This window comes from Leptopilina boulardi, unplaced genomic scaffold (assembly GCF_019393585.1).
Source record: "Leptopilina boulardi isolate dan_hultmark-lab unplaced genomic scaffold, ZJU_Lbou_2.1 LbouV2_327, whole genome shotgun sequence".
Classification (NCBI taxonomy): Eukaryota; Metazoa; Arthropoda; class Insecta; order Hymenoptera; family Figitidae; genus Leptopilina; species Leptopilina boulardi.
This window is the reverse complement of record NW_026137893.1, coordinates 64,591-83,527: the sequence shown is the minus strand read 5'-3', so window position 1 is coordinate 83,527 and position 18,937 is coordinate 64,591.

The window sequence follows — 18,937 nt, the reverse complement described above, 5'->3', positions numbered from 1 at the left end:
GAAAGACCTCCACTCCACAACAAATTTTAGGATTAGTGGTACGGAACCCTCTGTTTTAATGCGAGTGTAACTCGCACTTGTCCGATTTTTTAATAATGTTAACGAAAAAATTTTTTTTTCAATTTTTTAGTAAAAAAATATCAATTTTTTATAAACAAATTAATTTTTTTTTAATTTTGATATGATTTTTTTAAAAAATATACCTGGAAATACTAAGAAGATTTTGCAAAAAAATTCAGCTTGGGCCGATAAGTTTTATAGGTTTAAATAAACATTTAAACACCGCGTGCAGCATTTTGCACATTAGGGTCAACTGGGGTAAATCCGAACGCTTTTAGTAAGTTTCAACAATAACATAAGTTTTTTCTTTAAAAAAAAAATACTTCCGGTATTCTGGTGCATGAAGTTGTTACTTTACTTCCATAGAACAATTTTATGGGGTAGAAAAAATTTTTGATAAATTACAATCGCAGGAAACTTAGCGTTCGTATTTACCTCGATACTTTGCAACTTTCCTAAAATATGGGGGTAAATACGAACGCCACTGTATTTCAGAAAAATCTTAGGGAAAATAAATTTAAAGTATTGCAATTGTTAAACTTATATAAAAACTCAAAAAAAAATACGATAATAAACCTATTATGTAATAATGCATCATATATAAATACAAAAATCAAACGGGTTAAAAATTAAAATGCATTACACAATTAAAACCTTCAATAACTTTATCAAATCATAACGGATTTTTGCAAAACTTGCTACAGAAAGTATTTTGGAGTGATTGAATGTAAATACAAAAATAAAAGTCAAATTTTTTAAATTCAAAATGGCGGACTTTCCTAAAACTTATTTTTAAAAATTATCAAATTTGCTAACCCTGAAACCCCCCGAGTAACAATTTTCGAGCGAATCCAATGAATTTTTTAATTCTCGTCCGCCATTTTGAATTTTGAAAAACTGACTTCAAATTGGTAATTAGCGACCCCAAAAACCGTAGAATACCAAATTTTATTAAGATCCTGAAAAACTTTTTTCAACAAACCATTTGGCAAAAAAATTGAAACACTCCTTCGAGAGAACAGAGATTAAGTTTCTGCTTATTAATTACTAACGAGGATACGTATAGAAAGAAAAACTTTTTTCTATGTACTTTTATAATGTTAAAATAATAGTGTAATCAAATAAAAACAACTTTGTGTGGCTTTGATGTAAAAAAAAATTATTAAAAATACCGTTCGGATTTACCCCAGTTTTCCAATTTTTTTGGGTAAATACGAACGGTCTGATATTATTAATAAAATTTTACAGAAGGCAAAAATCAAATATAGTTTCTGTTCTAGTATTCATAACAAACAATTATAAATAATAAAATGAATTTTTAGCTTCTTTTTCTTCAAATACGAGACAAAATACTGAAAGAGTGTCATCTTTGATTTTCAATCTTTTTTGCAATACTTGTTATCTTTGTTTATGCTGTTGCTAATTAACAAACAAAAAATGGGATAATACTTAGAATCTCTTCAAGAGGATCTGAGGTAAAAATTCTCATATCGAACTTATTTTTAAAAATTTTAATTAAGCTGAAATAATTAGCGTTCGGATTTACCCCCCGTTCGGATTTACCCCGACTGACCCTACTGAAAATTAAAAAAAATTGTGAAATTGTTAAAAATGATTTTTTTTTCATTTTTCATAGTGAAGTATGATTTCAGGTTTCAAAAAAAATTAAAAAAATAATTTTTAACAATTTTACAATTTTTGTTAATTTTCAGAAATGTGCAAAATGCTGCAAAACTCTGTTTTCTTTAAAATGCGAGACAAAACACTGAAATAATTTCTTTTTGATTTTCAAGTTTTTATTCATTGTACGATAACTTGAATTGAGGGTTTCCATAGAATAAGGGGACGAGCGCGTGGTTGAAAGGGATAATACCAGTCAGGTAGCAGTGACAAGCCCTGAGCCGCTCACTGCTACCTGACTGGTATTTTCCCTTTCAACCACGCGCTCGTCCCCTTATTCTATGGACACCCTCAATTATCTTGCTGACAATTTTCAAGATAAAAGTATGGCAATACTCAGAACCTCTTGTATAGGTGATCTGAGTTTAAAATATTAACGTTGAACTTAATTTTAAAACTGTAAATTGAGGTCTAACACCTCTTGTCCCCATTCACCCCAACTGAAACTATATTATTATTATTATTTTTATTATTATTAACAGATATTATATGCGTAAATTATAAAAATGGAACGTGTTCCGGTCGAGGAGTTCTAAAAAATGGCATATTTCAATTGACAGCTAGACACAATCATACCCCAGACAATAAAAATCTAAAGGAAAGGTTATTCAAACAAGAATTGTGTCATAATGTGTCAACTCGAAGAACAGAAAGCTTCCGAGCAATTTATGATGATGTTCGACTATTGTAAGTTTTCACTTAAATATAATTTCTATGTAAACGATTTTTTTTAGTTCATCTCTAACCCATTGGCTGTCGATGACGAGGTTTCTACTGTTTGTGCCAAAAGTGTGATGAAAAACAATTTAACCCCTTCACTGTTAGAGAAAAAATTGATTCTGTGGTCCTAAAATGTCCAACAAATTTCGGTCGACAAATTTTTATGAAACTTACTTTTTAAGGGTTTTTGGGGTCTCTGAATTAAAAAAATATAAAAAAAAATTTTTCGTGATTTTTTATTGTTTTTTAATAATTGTTTATTAGTTAAAAATAATAAATAATTATTTAATTATTACCTAAACAAATCAATACCATTGATACCTGTAGAGTGCGAGTAATGATATAAAAAATTTATTTTATAATTTAAATAGAAAATTTCATTTATTTTGTGTTAAAATGATCACGACACAGAGTATGTGTTTTGATGACAGTTAAGGGGTTAATAAATTATTTTTATGTATCATGGTATCTTAAGGTTTTCGCAGTCGCTGATTACGAATTTTACATAATTTTTTCAAAATTAAAAAAAATCGGAATTGGAATCAGAGACCCAGAAAATCCCCGATTTAACAGTTTCAGGAATATTAAAGTCTTTTATAATAATTTTTCTTAAGAAGCGCATATATGCTTCAAAAGCACTTTTGTCCAGTTTTAGTTTTTTGCGCAAATTTGCGTTAACGATAGCAACGGGTTAAGGGGAGGCACCACCTCCAATTTTGACCCACTTAAATTTAAAATATTAAACGAGGTTATGTTATTTTCTTGCATCATTTGGGTCCTAAAAACATACAGGATAGTCAAAAAATAAAATTTTAATTTTTGATCATTTTAAAAATTAAAGTCTTAAAAAAATATTTTATTTAAAAATTTATTTTTAAAATTTGTTCAATATCTCAACCCAAGTGGAAAGATTTCTAGAAAAATGCTCCTGGTAATTTCCGACGGGATTCTGATTGGAATTCCAATCGGAATTATATCAGGAGCACTTTCCTAGGAATCTTTCCACGTGGGGAATTTGTGCATTTAATTTGCAGTGAATGTAAATTTTGTAAAATTTTAATTTTTTTTATTTGAAACCTTTTATGTTTGAAATAAATAAATAAACTAAAATTTATTATAAAAATCATTATGTTAAAAAATTTATGTTAAAATTAAATATAAAATTAAATTCCAATTGTTTTATTTTTAATTTAAAAATTTATTTTTCACATTTTTTCATTCTCAACCCACGTGGAAAAAGATTCCTAGGAAAATGCTCTTGGGATTTTCCGCCGGAATTCTTATTGGAAATTCCGACAATATTCCCAGGAGCACTTTCCTAAGAATCTTTCAACGTGGAAAGATAAATTAAATATAATGTTGTTTATTAATATTATTTCTTTTAGTCACCCTGAAGCATCCATTGACTGGCCATATGCAAGGTGTGAAAACCTGTTGTATAGATGGCGACAAATGGATAATCCACCAACAGTAAACTGCTTTCGTAGTTATGTGCATGCAATTAACTCTGACGAATGGAAGCATTTGAAAGATTATAATGCAGGCAGTATGAACGTTTCTCTCGTAATCGGTCAGGATTTATCAAAAGCCATTATTTTTATAGATCTTGCTTTTGTGCGATTTATAAATGTAAATGGATTTATATTTGTGGATGCAACATTTAAGACTGTTCCTTGTTCCATTGGAGGGTTTCAGTTACTTACACTAATGACAATAAGATATAATCATGTTAGTAAATTCAATAATATATATTTTATCACAATTTCTTGATATTTTTTTAATGGTTGATTTTAAAACTCCAGCTTAAATTGCCAGGTGTATGATCGAATATACCCACGTGGAAAGATTCCTAGGAAAGTCAACTTGAGGGTGCTTTTATATCTCCGGTATTTTGGACGAGTGAATCGACAAAATGGATCTTCACGGTCGTGAAAATTCATGTGATTGGCTCTATTAAAAGATCCATTTTCATGAAGTTTTTAGTAAAGCCAATGACATACAGTGATGTGAATTTTCACGGCCGTGAAAAACCATTCTGTCGATTCACTCGTCCAAAATACCGAAGGTATAAAAGCACCATTAGTAATAATTCGTAAAAAGAACATTTCTTTGAATAGAAAAATAATTAAACTAATTAAATATATTTAATTTGTGTTGTGTTATACTACATTTTAATAATTATTAGTAATTGTACGAATTTTTTTTCAAAGGAGTAATAAAATCATTCGGTGAACTAACCTTTAAAAACTTGAACAAATTTAAATTCAATAGAACTTATTTGAACTTATCACAAAGATAATAATAATTGATTTTAATAATTTTTTATAAATTACATAATAATTTTAATTGCTGCAAATTTTGTATCTTTGTAGAAGAAATTAAAAATATTAAAAATGTTAACAATCATTTTTATAAATTTTAAACTTTGATGAGTAAGAAAACCTATAATTAAAACCCTTAAAAAACTTTTCCAAAACATAATTTTATTAAAAATCTTAAATATATTTTATTTTAAGTAAAATTTTTATGTTCTTTTATGTAAAAATAACAACCACAATAAGCACAAATAACAAATTCTTAAATGTCAAATTTATTTATCGATATATTCCTTTTTCTGTTGTTATTGTGTATTACGCAATTAAATATCGAAATAATTAGTTTTAATTACCTTCAGTACAAAAAAAATAATGAAAAAAATGTATTATTCACAAAGAAACAAATATAGTAGATTGTAAAAATTATTATTAAGAAGATCAGATTGAATAATAGTTATTTATGTGGCAAGGGCGCAAAAGTAGGGAAATCGAGACTCGTGTAGGTTTGACTATTCGACTATCACGCGAGTCGAGATTTCCCTATTTGCTCCCATGTCCCATACACTATTTTTTATAACATTTTGCGTCATAAACTCGACTAAATTGCTGTGATGGAAGGGGAAAGTGTGCGTAAAAGTACGATTTTGTTTATTAAAATAATTTTTAAGCGAATAATTGGATAAATAAAATTGCGATAAAAGGACAATTCCAACGTGGGTTGTAATAAATAAACATTATTTTTTATGATGATAATTTTGATAAACATAAATAATCAGAATCTTGTTTAATAAAAGTTATTCGATATAAAAATTGGGATCATTATAAAATCCACTTATAAAAAATCTGCTAAATATAAATTTGATAACTTTTAATTTAATACCACAAAACTTTCTATAAATCTAATTTGGGAAATATTCACGCTTCCCTAAAATTCATGACTATCATTTATATTATGAATTTTTAGGCAATACCATTTGCTTGGATTTTAATGGAAAGGAAATCTACAGCAGCTTATGTAGCAGTTTTTAGACAATTAAGAAACTTATTGCCTGAATTTCAAGTCACAGAAGCAATGATGGATTACGAGAAAGCTTTACGGGAAGCTTTAAGGCTGGTATTTCCAGATGTTAATATTCATGGATGTCATTTTCACTTTTGTCAGGTATAAAAATTAATAATGACATAATGGTGATTCCAGAAATGAAACGCGCGTCTGACGCGCGACAATTGATCGTACGTATACGGAGCAGTATACGTATTATGCGAGAGAGTCCGTCTGTTGAAGTACAGCAAAGTACGCTCCGTATACGTACGATCAATTGTCGCGCGTCAGACGCGCGTTCCATTTGTAGAATCACCATAAAATACGTAACAAATTTTATTAAGAATAGTAGACATTTTAGTAAATATTTTTCAATTTATGGAAAACTTGTAAAAATGGGGAATATTGATAAAAAAAATAATAGACTTCTGAAAAAATTTTTTAGTCTTTAAGAAATGTATTTCAAATTTTAGTAAATATTTACGAATTTTAACATAATTTATAGTAAGTCTACAAAATATTTAATGATATTTAATATATTTTACATAAATTTTTTTCAGTTTGACACGTTTTTCCAAAATTTAATAATATTTACGACATTTAGTTATATATTTTTTTAAGTATATATATTTTTTCAGTGTATCAGATAATATAACTTTTAAAATTATAATTCGATACCTCCATAGAAAAAAAAACTTTTAGACAAAAGTTATAGATCTTACTGTAATTATTAAATATAATTATATATTATTTTATATATATATATATATATATATTTATCAATAATTATTAATAATTTGATTCACATTTTAAAAATTTATTTGTTATTTATTTATTTTTATTAAATTATTTATTTGTGAAATTTATTTTTAACTAAATTTAATTAATCAAAAATTAAATTATTATTTTTTTATTAAAATTTAATCAAAAAATTAATTAATGTTAATAATTTTTATTTTTATTATTTGTTTATAAAGCAGCCTTTTTGAAGAATCGTTAATAATTTAAGAACATCTAAAAAAAATTTAAAAAGAAAAATAATTTATATTTTGTGAAAAATAAGAATGAAAAATAATATTAACACGTCACATAATTAATTTAAATTTAAAAGCTACTTTACTATAATTACATTAATTACTTTACCATTTAAACAAAATGAATAAATTAATAACAATTTAATAATTTTAATAACTCTGAATTCTGAATGACATGACTGTCTAAGTTAACCTACTGCTTTATATGTTGTATCCAATATATATTTAATTCAATTAACTCAATCAGTTTAATTAATTGAATTAATATAATTAGTTTAATTATATTTTACTTAAATTATTTAATTTAATAATTAATTAAAGTAACTAAATAAATTACTTATTATTTAATTTATTTCTTAAATGTCCAAATACTACGGCTTTCGAAATAACATGCTGCAAATGAGCAATTTTATTATTTCATGATTTTTATTTAATTAAAACATCTATTATGATTAATTTTGTTTAATTAGTATCTCTTAAAGGTAAATAAAACGAAAATACAAACATTTTATAAACTGTATTGAATTATCTTCAGGTACTGGTACTTTTACCTTATTTCAACGTAAATTATAATTTATTTTAATTCAATTTTATTAGGGTGAAGTGTTCTAAGTGTACGCATTTAATTTTCTTTTTTTTGAATTGCTTTTGAACATAAAAGTAACAATTCACAAATAAATGACAAAATTATATAGTGAAACATCTCTATAGTGAAACGCTGAGATATTTTATGGTTCGTTCTCTTAGGCTACCTTACCCTAATCGTCGACAGTAGCAAAATATTGCATCACTGGATCAATCGAAATCATAATAATTTCGTGTAGAAATTCCAGTGATGAAGGACGATTTGGGTCATTAAGTTTTGCCCAAGCGTTTCTTAAAAGATCCTCTTTTAAAACATTTGTTAATTTGGGCAATCTGCTTATTTCTCTGCCATGTATTAGAGAAGTAAAATCATACCTCCAACCTTCTTGCATTTCAGTAAGTGCTCCTGAAAATAATTGGAAATAATAAACGTATGTAATAAGAGAGAGAGTAAAAATATAGACTTTATATAGGTCAATCAATTCGTTTCAATGCGAGAAATCAGTTTTTTGGAAAAAAATAATTAAATTTACAGTGTAAAAAATTTTTTTGGTAAAAAATATATTTTCGAATTTTTGAAAAAGTGACATAAAAAAAAATTATGTAGGTATTTTTGGAAATCCTTGTGTCTGATTTTTTTTAAAACTTTAAATATATGCATTCTAGATAAAAATTAGCCCATATAACCCATATTTAAAAAATCGAAAATCGTCACAAATACAAAGCTTCCTTTGGAGGAGAGGAAGCAAAATGAATATTTTTTGATGAGATTTCAAATTGAGATGCATTTTACATTTTAAATGCTAAAAAATATAAAAAAGTTGCAAATTTCCAAAAATGTCTTTTTTGCAAAAAAATTGAAATATGATTTTTTCTAATTCATATGTTTAATCTATATGTAAATTTTAATTTTGAATCATATCTGTACATAAATGATGGAAAAACGATGTGAAAAATTAAAATACTTAACCAAGTGACGTCATGCGAGGACGACAAATTAAACCCCAACCAAAAATTGCAGTATAATACCAGAGTTCACTAATGGCGCAGTACTGGTTCAGTATTGGCTGCCAAGACTGGGCAGTCTGTACTGAACCAGTACTGGTATTTGCATCGTATCTGTACTGTACTAGTACTGCACCGACATTGCGGCAGTACTGACTAAAACAGATTTTCTATTTGATTACTTTTTAATGTTTAAAAACAGGAATAATTGAAATTTGATTAGAAAGTTTAGATTTCAATCGACTTTTGAAAAATATTAAGGGAAAAAAATATTTCACAACTTTCATTTTAAAAATAATTATTTTATAAACAAATTATTATTTAATTTTATGCATTTTCTCAAATTATTTTTTCAATTCATGCCTTTCAGCAATAATACTAGTTCACAAAAAGTTCTAGAGTTAATCTGATCGGATCTTTTTGTTTAATTACTTTGTATATAAATTTTTTTTTCAAGGTAAATCTGATCGGTTTTTAATTAATTAAACTTTTCATTTTTCATTTAAATTTTCTTATTTTAATTTTATATTTTTCTTTTCACGATCTTTAAATCTTAATAATAAGTCTAAATAAAATATTAATATATAGTTCGTTCATAAAATTTGTGTTTCGTTACTAAACATTTCAGACACTTTTTCCTAAGCACACAAAAAAAATATTACACCTGGAACAGAGATAAGTTTCACTAGAATAGCGAAAACTTTCACTATTGCAGTGAAACTTACACGAAAAGAAAATAAATATCAAATTTTATAAAAGCATTTTCAAATTTTTCAAAAGTATTTTCGAGTCGTGGAAAATATTGTAAAAAGCGAAATTCCCATATAAAAATACTAATCTTTAATAAACTTTTTTGAAATTTACAATTGATATAATAAAATTTGGTAGAACGTATTTGATTCATTATTAAATGATACTAAATTTTATTAAATCCTGTATAAAGTTTATAAAAGTTTATTAAAGATTAGTATTTCTTATATGAAAATTATGCTTTTTACAATATTTTCCACGACTTGAAAATACTTTTACAAAATTTGAAAATGCTTTTATAAAATTTGATATCTATTTTCTTTCTGTTTATCTCTGTCCTAGTTAAAGCTTTCTTTTCGCATACAATAAATTACAAAACTGCCAGTACTCGTCCAGTACTGTCCCAGTATTACTTGGCAGTAATCTAGTAGTACAGATTTTTAATACAATAATACAAAAATTTAATACTGAACCAGTACTGGTTATCAATATTGGTCAAATGTTATCATCCCAAAGTTGCGCCAGTACTGCGCCAGTAGTAAATTTTTGGTTGGGATTTTAAAATAATGCATAGGATATAAAAAATGTATTACAATAAGATCTAAAACTTTTGTATAAAAGTTTTTTTTAAGTTTGCATATTTTACCCAATAAAGGGAAAAAATATCATAAATTTTAGGACCTTTTTACAATTTTCACTATAAAATTTTTGGGTATTGTGACAATGATTTTCCTAATAACCGCACTAAAATACATAAATGTACATTGTATAAAAAAACTGGAAATATTTTTAAAAAATTCAAGAAAAAAAGTTTCAAAAAAATTTGAGATAAAATTTGTAAATGGGTATTTGACTTGCCGTGGAATAACCATATGTAGTATAATTCCTCAAACGTTCTAGTCCTAAATTTAATGTCCTAAGGACCGAATTGATTCACACTACCAATATGGAAAGATTGCTAGGAAAGTGCTCCTGGGAATTTCCGAGAATTCCGGCAAAAATCCCCAGGAGCACTTTCTTAGGAATTTTTTCACGTTTATAAATTGTTTTTTATCAATTTAAAGATTATAATAATATAAAAATGGTAGGGAAAATGTAAAAAAAATGTTTTTAACTTTATTTATTACATTTTCTCGAAAACTTTTTATTGTTCCACTTTTATATTTATATATTCTTACTAACAAAACCTTAGCTTTTTAAACATATAAAAGTAAACTTATAAAATAAACTTACTTGTGAATTCCCAAACTTGAGAGTGTATACCGAATTTATTTAGGAGGGTTGAATTGTACGACTCTAGCACATTATTTGTTCTTTTACGCAACCCAAAAACGTAGAACATTTCAGGCCTTACATTGCGCAACCATTGCCTTTCAAAATAAATTAAAAAATTTCTCACTTTCAACCGTGTCCGAAGGCTCAAATCACTTTTTATGTCAATATATGTAGGCATTATTTCATCTGAAGGTAATAAAGCTAATGCCATCAGTTGTCGCAACGTGTAGTACCCTTCGATACTACGATTTAAAAATATCTTTAGCCCAAGCTTAATTGCTTTCTTATATAATGCCTAAAAGTTTTATAAAAAATTAATTTTTATTAATCTACGAGGAAAGATTCCTAGGAAATTGCTTTTGGGAATTTCAGACGAAATTCTTATTGGAAATTCCCATTTCAGTTAGAATTTCTAATAAGAATTCTGGAGGAAATTTCCAGGAGCACTTTCCTAAGAATCTTTCTACGTGAGGAATATAATTATTAAATTAATTAATACCTATTTATTAAATGGATCTACAGTTTCTAATACTTCATTGTTATAGCAGGAAATTTTCCCTGTCCAAACATGTGGTATAATGTGAAAAAAAAAATAAAAAAAATTTTAAGCATTAAAAAATATTTTTTCTTTGGCGGATATTTAAAATTTTATCACAAATGTGTAACATTTGTTGTGATATGTTAATAAAAATCAAAATATATTTAACATGTAGTGATTAACTTTAGGCCTTAAAAAATTTAGACTTTAAAAATGAAAATGAAGGTTATTATCAAAAATTCGAAGTTTTTGTTGTGTTATTTGAAAAGAAATGATTGTGTTGATTAATTTTTGGCTTTAGAAAAAAAATGTTAACGTCCCCATTCATATCAGACCCAAATTAATTACGTGTTATAACACATTTATTTCTGTTAAAATAACACATCAAAAACTACCAATTTATAAAATTAACCTCAATTTTCATACTTAAGGGGAGAAAAAATTTTCCCACATAACACGCAAGTTTGCAGCAAGCTTGTTGCAAACTTGCAATGTCTGAACGTTGTCAAACTTGCACTGCAAGTTTGCAGCAAGCTGGCAGCAAGTTTGCTGCAAGCTTGCAAAAATTGTATTGGAAGATTGTTAATTTATTATTCAGACTATTAATTAATTAATTATTAATTTCATTTTAGATACAAATTCTCTTTAATATATATTTGGGACCATAGCTGGAAGGTAAAAAAATGTACTGCGCAGTCCTATATGTTATAGAATTGAACTGCGCAACGTTTTTAGTTTATTAACAATATATGATAGTTTTTAAACTTGCAGCAAGCTTGCGTGTTATCTGGGTTAAAGCCTAAAGTTAATCACGTGTTATAAATGTTTGATTTTTGTTAAAATATAACAGCAAATGTTTCACCTATTTTTGTCAAATAAGTCATTTGATTTTTATTGTATTAGTTGGAATACCTTTAAACCAATTAATTTTCCAAAAAAATGTTTCAGACAAAAGTTGTTGTTCTCAAAGGGGGACATCTAATGGTGACGTTAAATTTGTCCTAAATGACCTTAATTAGGTCATTTCAAGAACAACTCATTTTTTTAACTGTAACCATCTATTTTTCATGTTACAAATCGAAAGAGCAGAAAATGACAAAGTAGTTTGACAGGAAATTATATATGATCTATTTGACCTAAAAACATGACATTAGTGTTTAGTACATAAAAACTCTTGTCCTAACGATTCCTTGCAAAAACTCTGAATCTTTTTATTAAAAAATGATTTGACCTAGACTAGACCTAATCAAGGCTTTTTCGGACAAATTGAATATGACTTATTTCACCTAAATAGGTCGACCTGTCAAAAGAAATTTCTTTGATGATTTCAACGTGTCATTTTCTGCTTTTTCGATTTGTAACATGAAAAGTAAATGGTTACTTTTTTAAAAAATGAGTTGATCTTGAAATGACCTAATCAAGGTCATTTAGGACAAATTTAAGGTCACCATTAGATGTCCCCCTCTGAGCACAACAACTTTTGTCTGAAACATTTTTTTTTGTAAAATCAACTGGTTAAAAGTTATTTTGCCTGATAGATTAAAATGGGACACCTTGTATATTATGAATAGAGTATGAATAGAAATCTCTTAAACAATATTTATTTTAACTACTACAGGGAATATATTATCTTTCTATATTATAAAAAGATTTCGCCGCCGCCGCCGCCGCTGTTTCAGCAAATTTTGACCTAGGAGGGGGGAGTCCCCCCTCCTTTCCCCTCCCCCGCCAAAAATGACCTAAATTTTGAGGTTATGTTCGTTTCGAGGCTCTGAATATAGCCGCAAGTCCCCCCTCCTTCCTCTCATTTCCCCTCCTCCGCCAAAATGGCCTAAATTTTAAGGTTATGTTCGTTTCAAGTCTCTGAATATAGCCGCAAGTCCCCTCCTCTCCCCCGCCAGAAATGACCTAAATTTTGAGGTTATGTTCGTTTCAAGGCTCTGAATATAGCCATAAGTCCCCCCTCCTTTCTCTCATCTCCCCTCCTCCGCCAAAATAGCCTAAATTTTGAGGTTATGTTCGCTTCAAGTCTCTGAATATAGCCGCAAGTCCCCTCCCCTCCCCCGCTTGAAATGTCATAAATTTTGAGGTTATGTTCGTTTCAAGGCTCTGAATATAGCCGCAAGTCCCTCCCTCTCCCCCGCCAGAAATGACCTAAATTTTGAGGTTATGTTCGTTTCGAGGCTCTGAATATAGCCGCAAGTCCCCCCTCCTTTCTCTCATTTCCCCTCCTCCGCCAAAATGTCCTAAATTTTGAGTTTATGTTCGCTTCAAGTCTCTGAATATAGCCGCAAGTCCCCTCCCCTCCCCCCGCTTGAAATGACATAAATTTTGAGGTTATGTTCGTTTCAAGGCTCTGAATATAGCCGCAAGTCCCCCCTCCTTTCTCTCATTTCCCCTCCTTCGACAAAAATGACCTAAATTTTGAGATTATGTTTGTTTTAAGACTCTGAATAAAGCAGTAGGTCCTTCCCCCTTACTTCATCTGTCTCCGTATTTCCCGCCAAAAATGACATAAATTTTGAGGTTATGAAAATTTCAAGGCTTTTAATATAGCCGCAAGTGGAGGTGGAGTTTCCGCCAAAAATGACTTGAATTTAAAGGTTATGTTCGTTTCAAGACTTTTTAATAATTTATTGGGTTTTAGGCAATTTCATTGAAATTATTTTTAAAAATAATTTCTTAATGTCGATTTCAATTTATTTAATTATTTATTTGTTATTAATTTAATTAATTTAATAATTTTAATTTTAATAATATTTATTCAGATTTCAATGAATTTGTAATAATAATTCTTTGAAATAGGGGGTTCATTTGGAAAAATAAGATCAATGGAAAATTTAAAAAAAAATGATTAAAACAGGGGGTTGGCGCGCGAAGCGCGCAGGGGGGCGGAGCCCCCCTAGTAATAATATATATATATATATATATACCTATATTACAAAAAGATATCGCCGCCAACGCTGCCGCCGCTGTTCCAAGACTCTGAATATAGCCGCAAGTCAAGAGAAGGGGGGGAAGAAGAGAAGGGAGAGGGGGGACTTGCGGCTATATTCAGAGTCTTGAAACGATCTTAACCATTAAATTTAGGGTGGAGGATTTTGATAAATGTCATTTATGTCAAATGACAATTTTGATAAATATCATTTATGTCAAATTGACAATTTTGATAAATGTCATTTATGTTAAATAACAATTTTGATAAGTGTCATTTATGTCAAATGACAATTTTGATAAATATCATTTATGTCAAATTGACAATTTTGATAAATGTCATTTATGTTAAATAACAATTTTGATAAGTGTCATTTATGTCAAATTGACAATTTTGATAAATGTCATTTATGTTAAATAACAATTTTGATAAATGTCATTTATGTCAAATGACAATTTTGATAAATATCATTTATGTCAAATTGACAATTTTGATAAATGTCATTTATGTTAAATAACAATTTTGATAAGTGTCATTTATGTCAAATTGACAATTTTGATAAATGTCATTTATGTTAAATAACAATTTTTAAAAATGTCGTTTATGTCAAATGACAATTTTTATAAATAGCATTTATGTCAAATGACAATTTTTATAAATAGCATTTATGTCAAATGACAATTTTGATAAATGTCATTTATGTCAAATGTCAATTTTGATAAATGTTATTTATGTCAAATGACAAATTTTGATAAATGTCGTTTATGTCAAATGACAATTTTGATAAATGTCATTTATGTCAAATGTCAATTTTGATAAATGTCGTTTATGTCAAATGACAATTTTAATAAATGTCATTTATGTCAAATGACAATTTTGATAAATATCATTTATGTCAAATGACAATTCTGATAAGTGTCATTTATGTCAAATGACAATTTTGATAAATGTCATTTATGTCAAATGACAATTTTGATAAATATCATTTATGTCAAATTGACAATTTTGATAAATGTCATTTATGTTAAATAACAATTTTGATAAGTGTCATTTATGTCAAATGACAATTTTGATAAATGTCGTCTATGTCAAATGACAATTTTGATAAATGTCATTTATATCAAATAACAATTTTGATAAATATCATTTATGTCAAATGACATGTTTGATAAATGTCATTTATGTGAAATGACATGTATGTTAAATGCTTTTCGGTAAAATGACATTTTGGTCAAATGTCAATTGGGCAATATTCATGCGCCTCTCTTTATTCCGTTTATTAGTCTTTCGATTAAACTTTTGTATCATAAATAATCAGCATAAATTAATGTATTAAATTAAATTAAAAATTTTAGTAAATAGTAACAGAAAGTCGAAAGAATATGACATTATTTTAGTGTTATGTTTAACGCATCGCAAAATTTTTAGTTTCTTTCAGAAACTAGTTAAATTTACACAATAACAATTTTTATAAAATGGAATTGAAAAAAACAAAGCAAAAAGTGGGATTCATGACGTGAAGAGTGAAAAGCGGAAAGTAACATGTGGGAAGTGATATATGAGAAGTGGAATGTAGAAAATAAGATGTGAGAAGTGAAATGTGGGAAATGATATGTAGGAAGTGAGATGTGGTATGTGAAAGATGGGTAATGATATGTGAGAAGTGGGATGTGCAATGTGAGATGTGGTATGTGAAAGATGCGTAGTGAGATGTCAGAAGTGGGATGTAAAATGTGGGAAGTGAGATGTAGGAAGTGCGATGTGAGATGTTGGATGTGGGAAGTGGTATGTAAAATGTGGGAAGTGGGATGTAAAATGTGAGATGTGGGAAGTGAGATGTTGGAAGTGGGATGTAAAAAGGGAAGTGAGATGTGGGATGTTGTGGGAAGTGGGATGTAAAATGTAGGAAGTGAGATGTGGGAAGTGGGATGTAAAATGTGGGAAGTGAGAAGTGGGATGTAAAATGTGGGAAGTGAGATGTGGGAAGTGGGAAAGTTACGTAATCGACCCCCTGCTCCGCGAAGCAGGGTGCGCGGGTGTTATTATTAATATTATTATTATTATCTTTTTAATAAAAATAATCATTCTGTGTATTTCAAAACTAATTATTTTTTTTAATTTATTATATATTTATATTTTATTATATTTTTAGACTATTACAGTTATGAATATCATACTGAATTTTTTTTTATAATTTGATATTTCTATAAAAATTTTCATTTCATTTTTCAAGTCCATTGCATAAATCTAATTTACCAGCTTTTTGAAAATAGTAGTACATTTTCATTAACAATAAACGCTTAACCTTCGACAGAAATATGCTCACCCAAGGTGGGTCAGACCAAATTGATATTGTCATATTTACTAGAGTTTTGCCTAAATTGAATTGTGATTTGAAATCACTGAAAAAAATCTTGAGGATTTTGGAAAAATGAAAGAATCATATTTTTTTAATTCTATATAACGAAAATACCTGAAATCATTTAGAATTTTCACTTTATGTTGTCATATAATGGACTAAAAATTTTTTGTTGCATTGCTAATTCGTTTAAACAATTTATAGATGTTATTTATTTACTTTTTTCGTACTGTACATAGAAAAATGCAGTTTTTTCCTAATTTTGCAATTCATCAAGCCGAGTGTGAAGCCGGATAGATTTGATGTGATATTATTAATTCAACTTAAATAACACAGGCACACAAAAAAAAAAAGTTGTCTGTTTCTTGAACTAGACATATATTTCGTATAGTATTTTGGGCCGCTAAAACCGAATCTGAGCTCAGAATTGCTCCATCACCCTCAGTTTTTTTTTAAATCGACCAAAACCACCCTTAAACGGACAAATTCACACTTCGGAGATAAAAAATAAATCAACTTATTTTTAAAAAAAAACGAATTTTACATCTACAAAACTTTGCTCCACTAACTCAAAAACAAAGCCAGCATTGATCCAGCACCCCCTGCATTTTTTTAATTGAAAAAACTACCCCTAATCTGAAGAATCAAATTCAGGAGGTAAAACAATAAAATAAGTGATTGACAAATTTTATAACCAGAAATTTTTACTCCATCAAGGCAGAAACCAAGCCAGAAATACTCCCGCACCCTCTAAATTTTTTTTAAATCGAAAAACCACCCTTAAATAGTAAAATTCAAATTTAAGAAGTAAAAAAATATTATATTAACGGCTTTTTTTAAATACAGAACCTTACATGTATGTAGTTATGCTCTACTAACTCAAAAAATAAAGCCAGCATTGATCCATCACCCTCTGAATTTTTTTAAATGGAAAAAACTACCCCTAATCTGAAGAATCAAATTCAGGAGATAAAACAATAAAATAACTGATTGACAAATTTTATAACCAGGTATTTTTACTCCAGCAATGCGGAAACAAAGCCAGAAATGCTCATTGCTGGAGTAAAAATACCTGGTTATAAACTTTTTTAATCAGTTATTTTATTGTTTTACCTCCTGAATTTGATTCTTCAGATTTTAGGGGTAGTTTTTTCCATTTAAAAAAATTCAGAGGGTAATGGATCAATGCTGGCTTTATTTTTTGAGTTAGTAGAGCAAAACTACATACATGTTAGGTTCTGTATTTAAAAAAGACGGTAATATAATATTTTTTTACTTCTTATATTTGAATTTTACTATTTAAGGGTGGTTTTGCGATTTAAAAAAAATTTAGAGAGTGAGGGAGTATTTCTGGCTTTGTTTCTGCCTTGCTGGAGTAAAAATACCTGGTTATAAAATTTTTTAATCACTTATTTTATTGTTTTACCTCCTGAATTTGATTCTTCAGATTAGGGGTAGTTTTTTCAATTAAAAAAATTCAGGGGTGCTGGATCAATGCTGGCTTTGTTTTTGAGTTAGTGGAGCAAAGTTTTGTAGATGTAAAAATCGTTTTTTTTAAAAAATAAGTTGATTTATTTTTTATCTCCGAAGTGTGAATTTGTCCGTTTAAGGGTGGTTTTGGTCGATTTAAAAAAAACTGAGGGTGATGGAGCAATTCTGAGCTCAGATTCGGTTTCAGCGGTTCAAAATACTATAGGAAATATATGTCTAGTTTAAGAAACAGACAACTTTTTTTTTGTGTGCCTGTGTAATTTATTGTAGTTAATTATTAACTTTCTTTGAAGTGACCTGAAAAGAGGAATTTTTTTCTTAATTTTGCGTTATCAAATCGAATATAAAGTTATATAAATTTGATATGAAATAATCTGATTATACTTTCGAAATCTGAATTAGTAGTTATTGACTGATAAAAGAGTGTGGATTCGTTTACAAACTTAATTAGTAACCGTTTTTACTAATTTTTAGTAGTAAACTACTTATTCGTAGTTGGAAACTACTTATTAATTAGTAAGTCGTATTTTTACTATTTTAAATTAGTAAGCTGACTTATTAATTCATGTAAACTACTAATTCATGTAGAATTAGTAAATTTCTATTAGCAATTAGTAATTTACTACTAAAAATTAATAAAAACTGTTATTAATTCAATTAGTAAACGAATCGGCACTTAATCATTAGTAGAAAAATACTAATTGAGATTTAGAGTAATTATTGTAAATAATAATGAATAATAATACTAATAATAATTTTTTGTTTAAACAATTGTTATATTAATAATTTTATTTTTGTTCTATATCTTTCATTAAATTCGGCTTGATAAATTGCAAAATTAAGAAAAAACTGCGTCTTTCTAGGTGCACTACAAAAAAGTTAATCAATAACAATAATAATTTATTTAAACAATTATTTAATCAGTAATTTCATTTCAAGTCAATCTGGTTTCATTTTCGGTCTGATAATTTGCAAAATTAGAAAAAAACTGCATCTTTCTAAGAACATTATGAAAAATCATAATAAATAACAACAATTAATTGTTTAAACATTTTATAATAATAGTTGTTGCAAATTTAATGTGGATTGACAATTGTTCAAGATTGGGTAAATTGTGGCACAAACGTTGCTGCAGCGTGGGTCGAGAA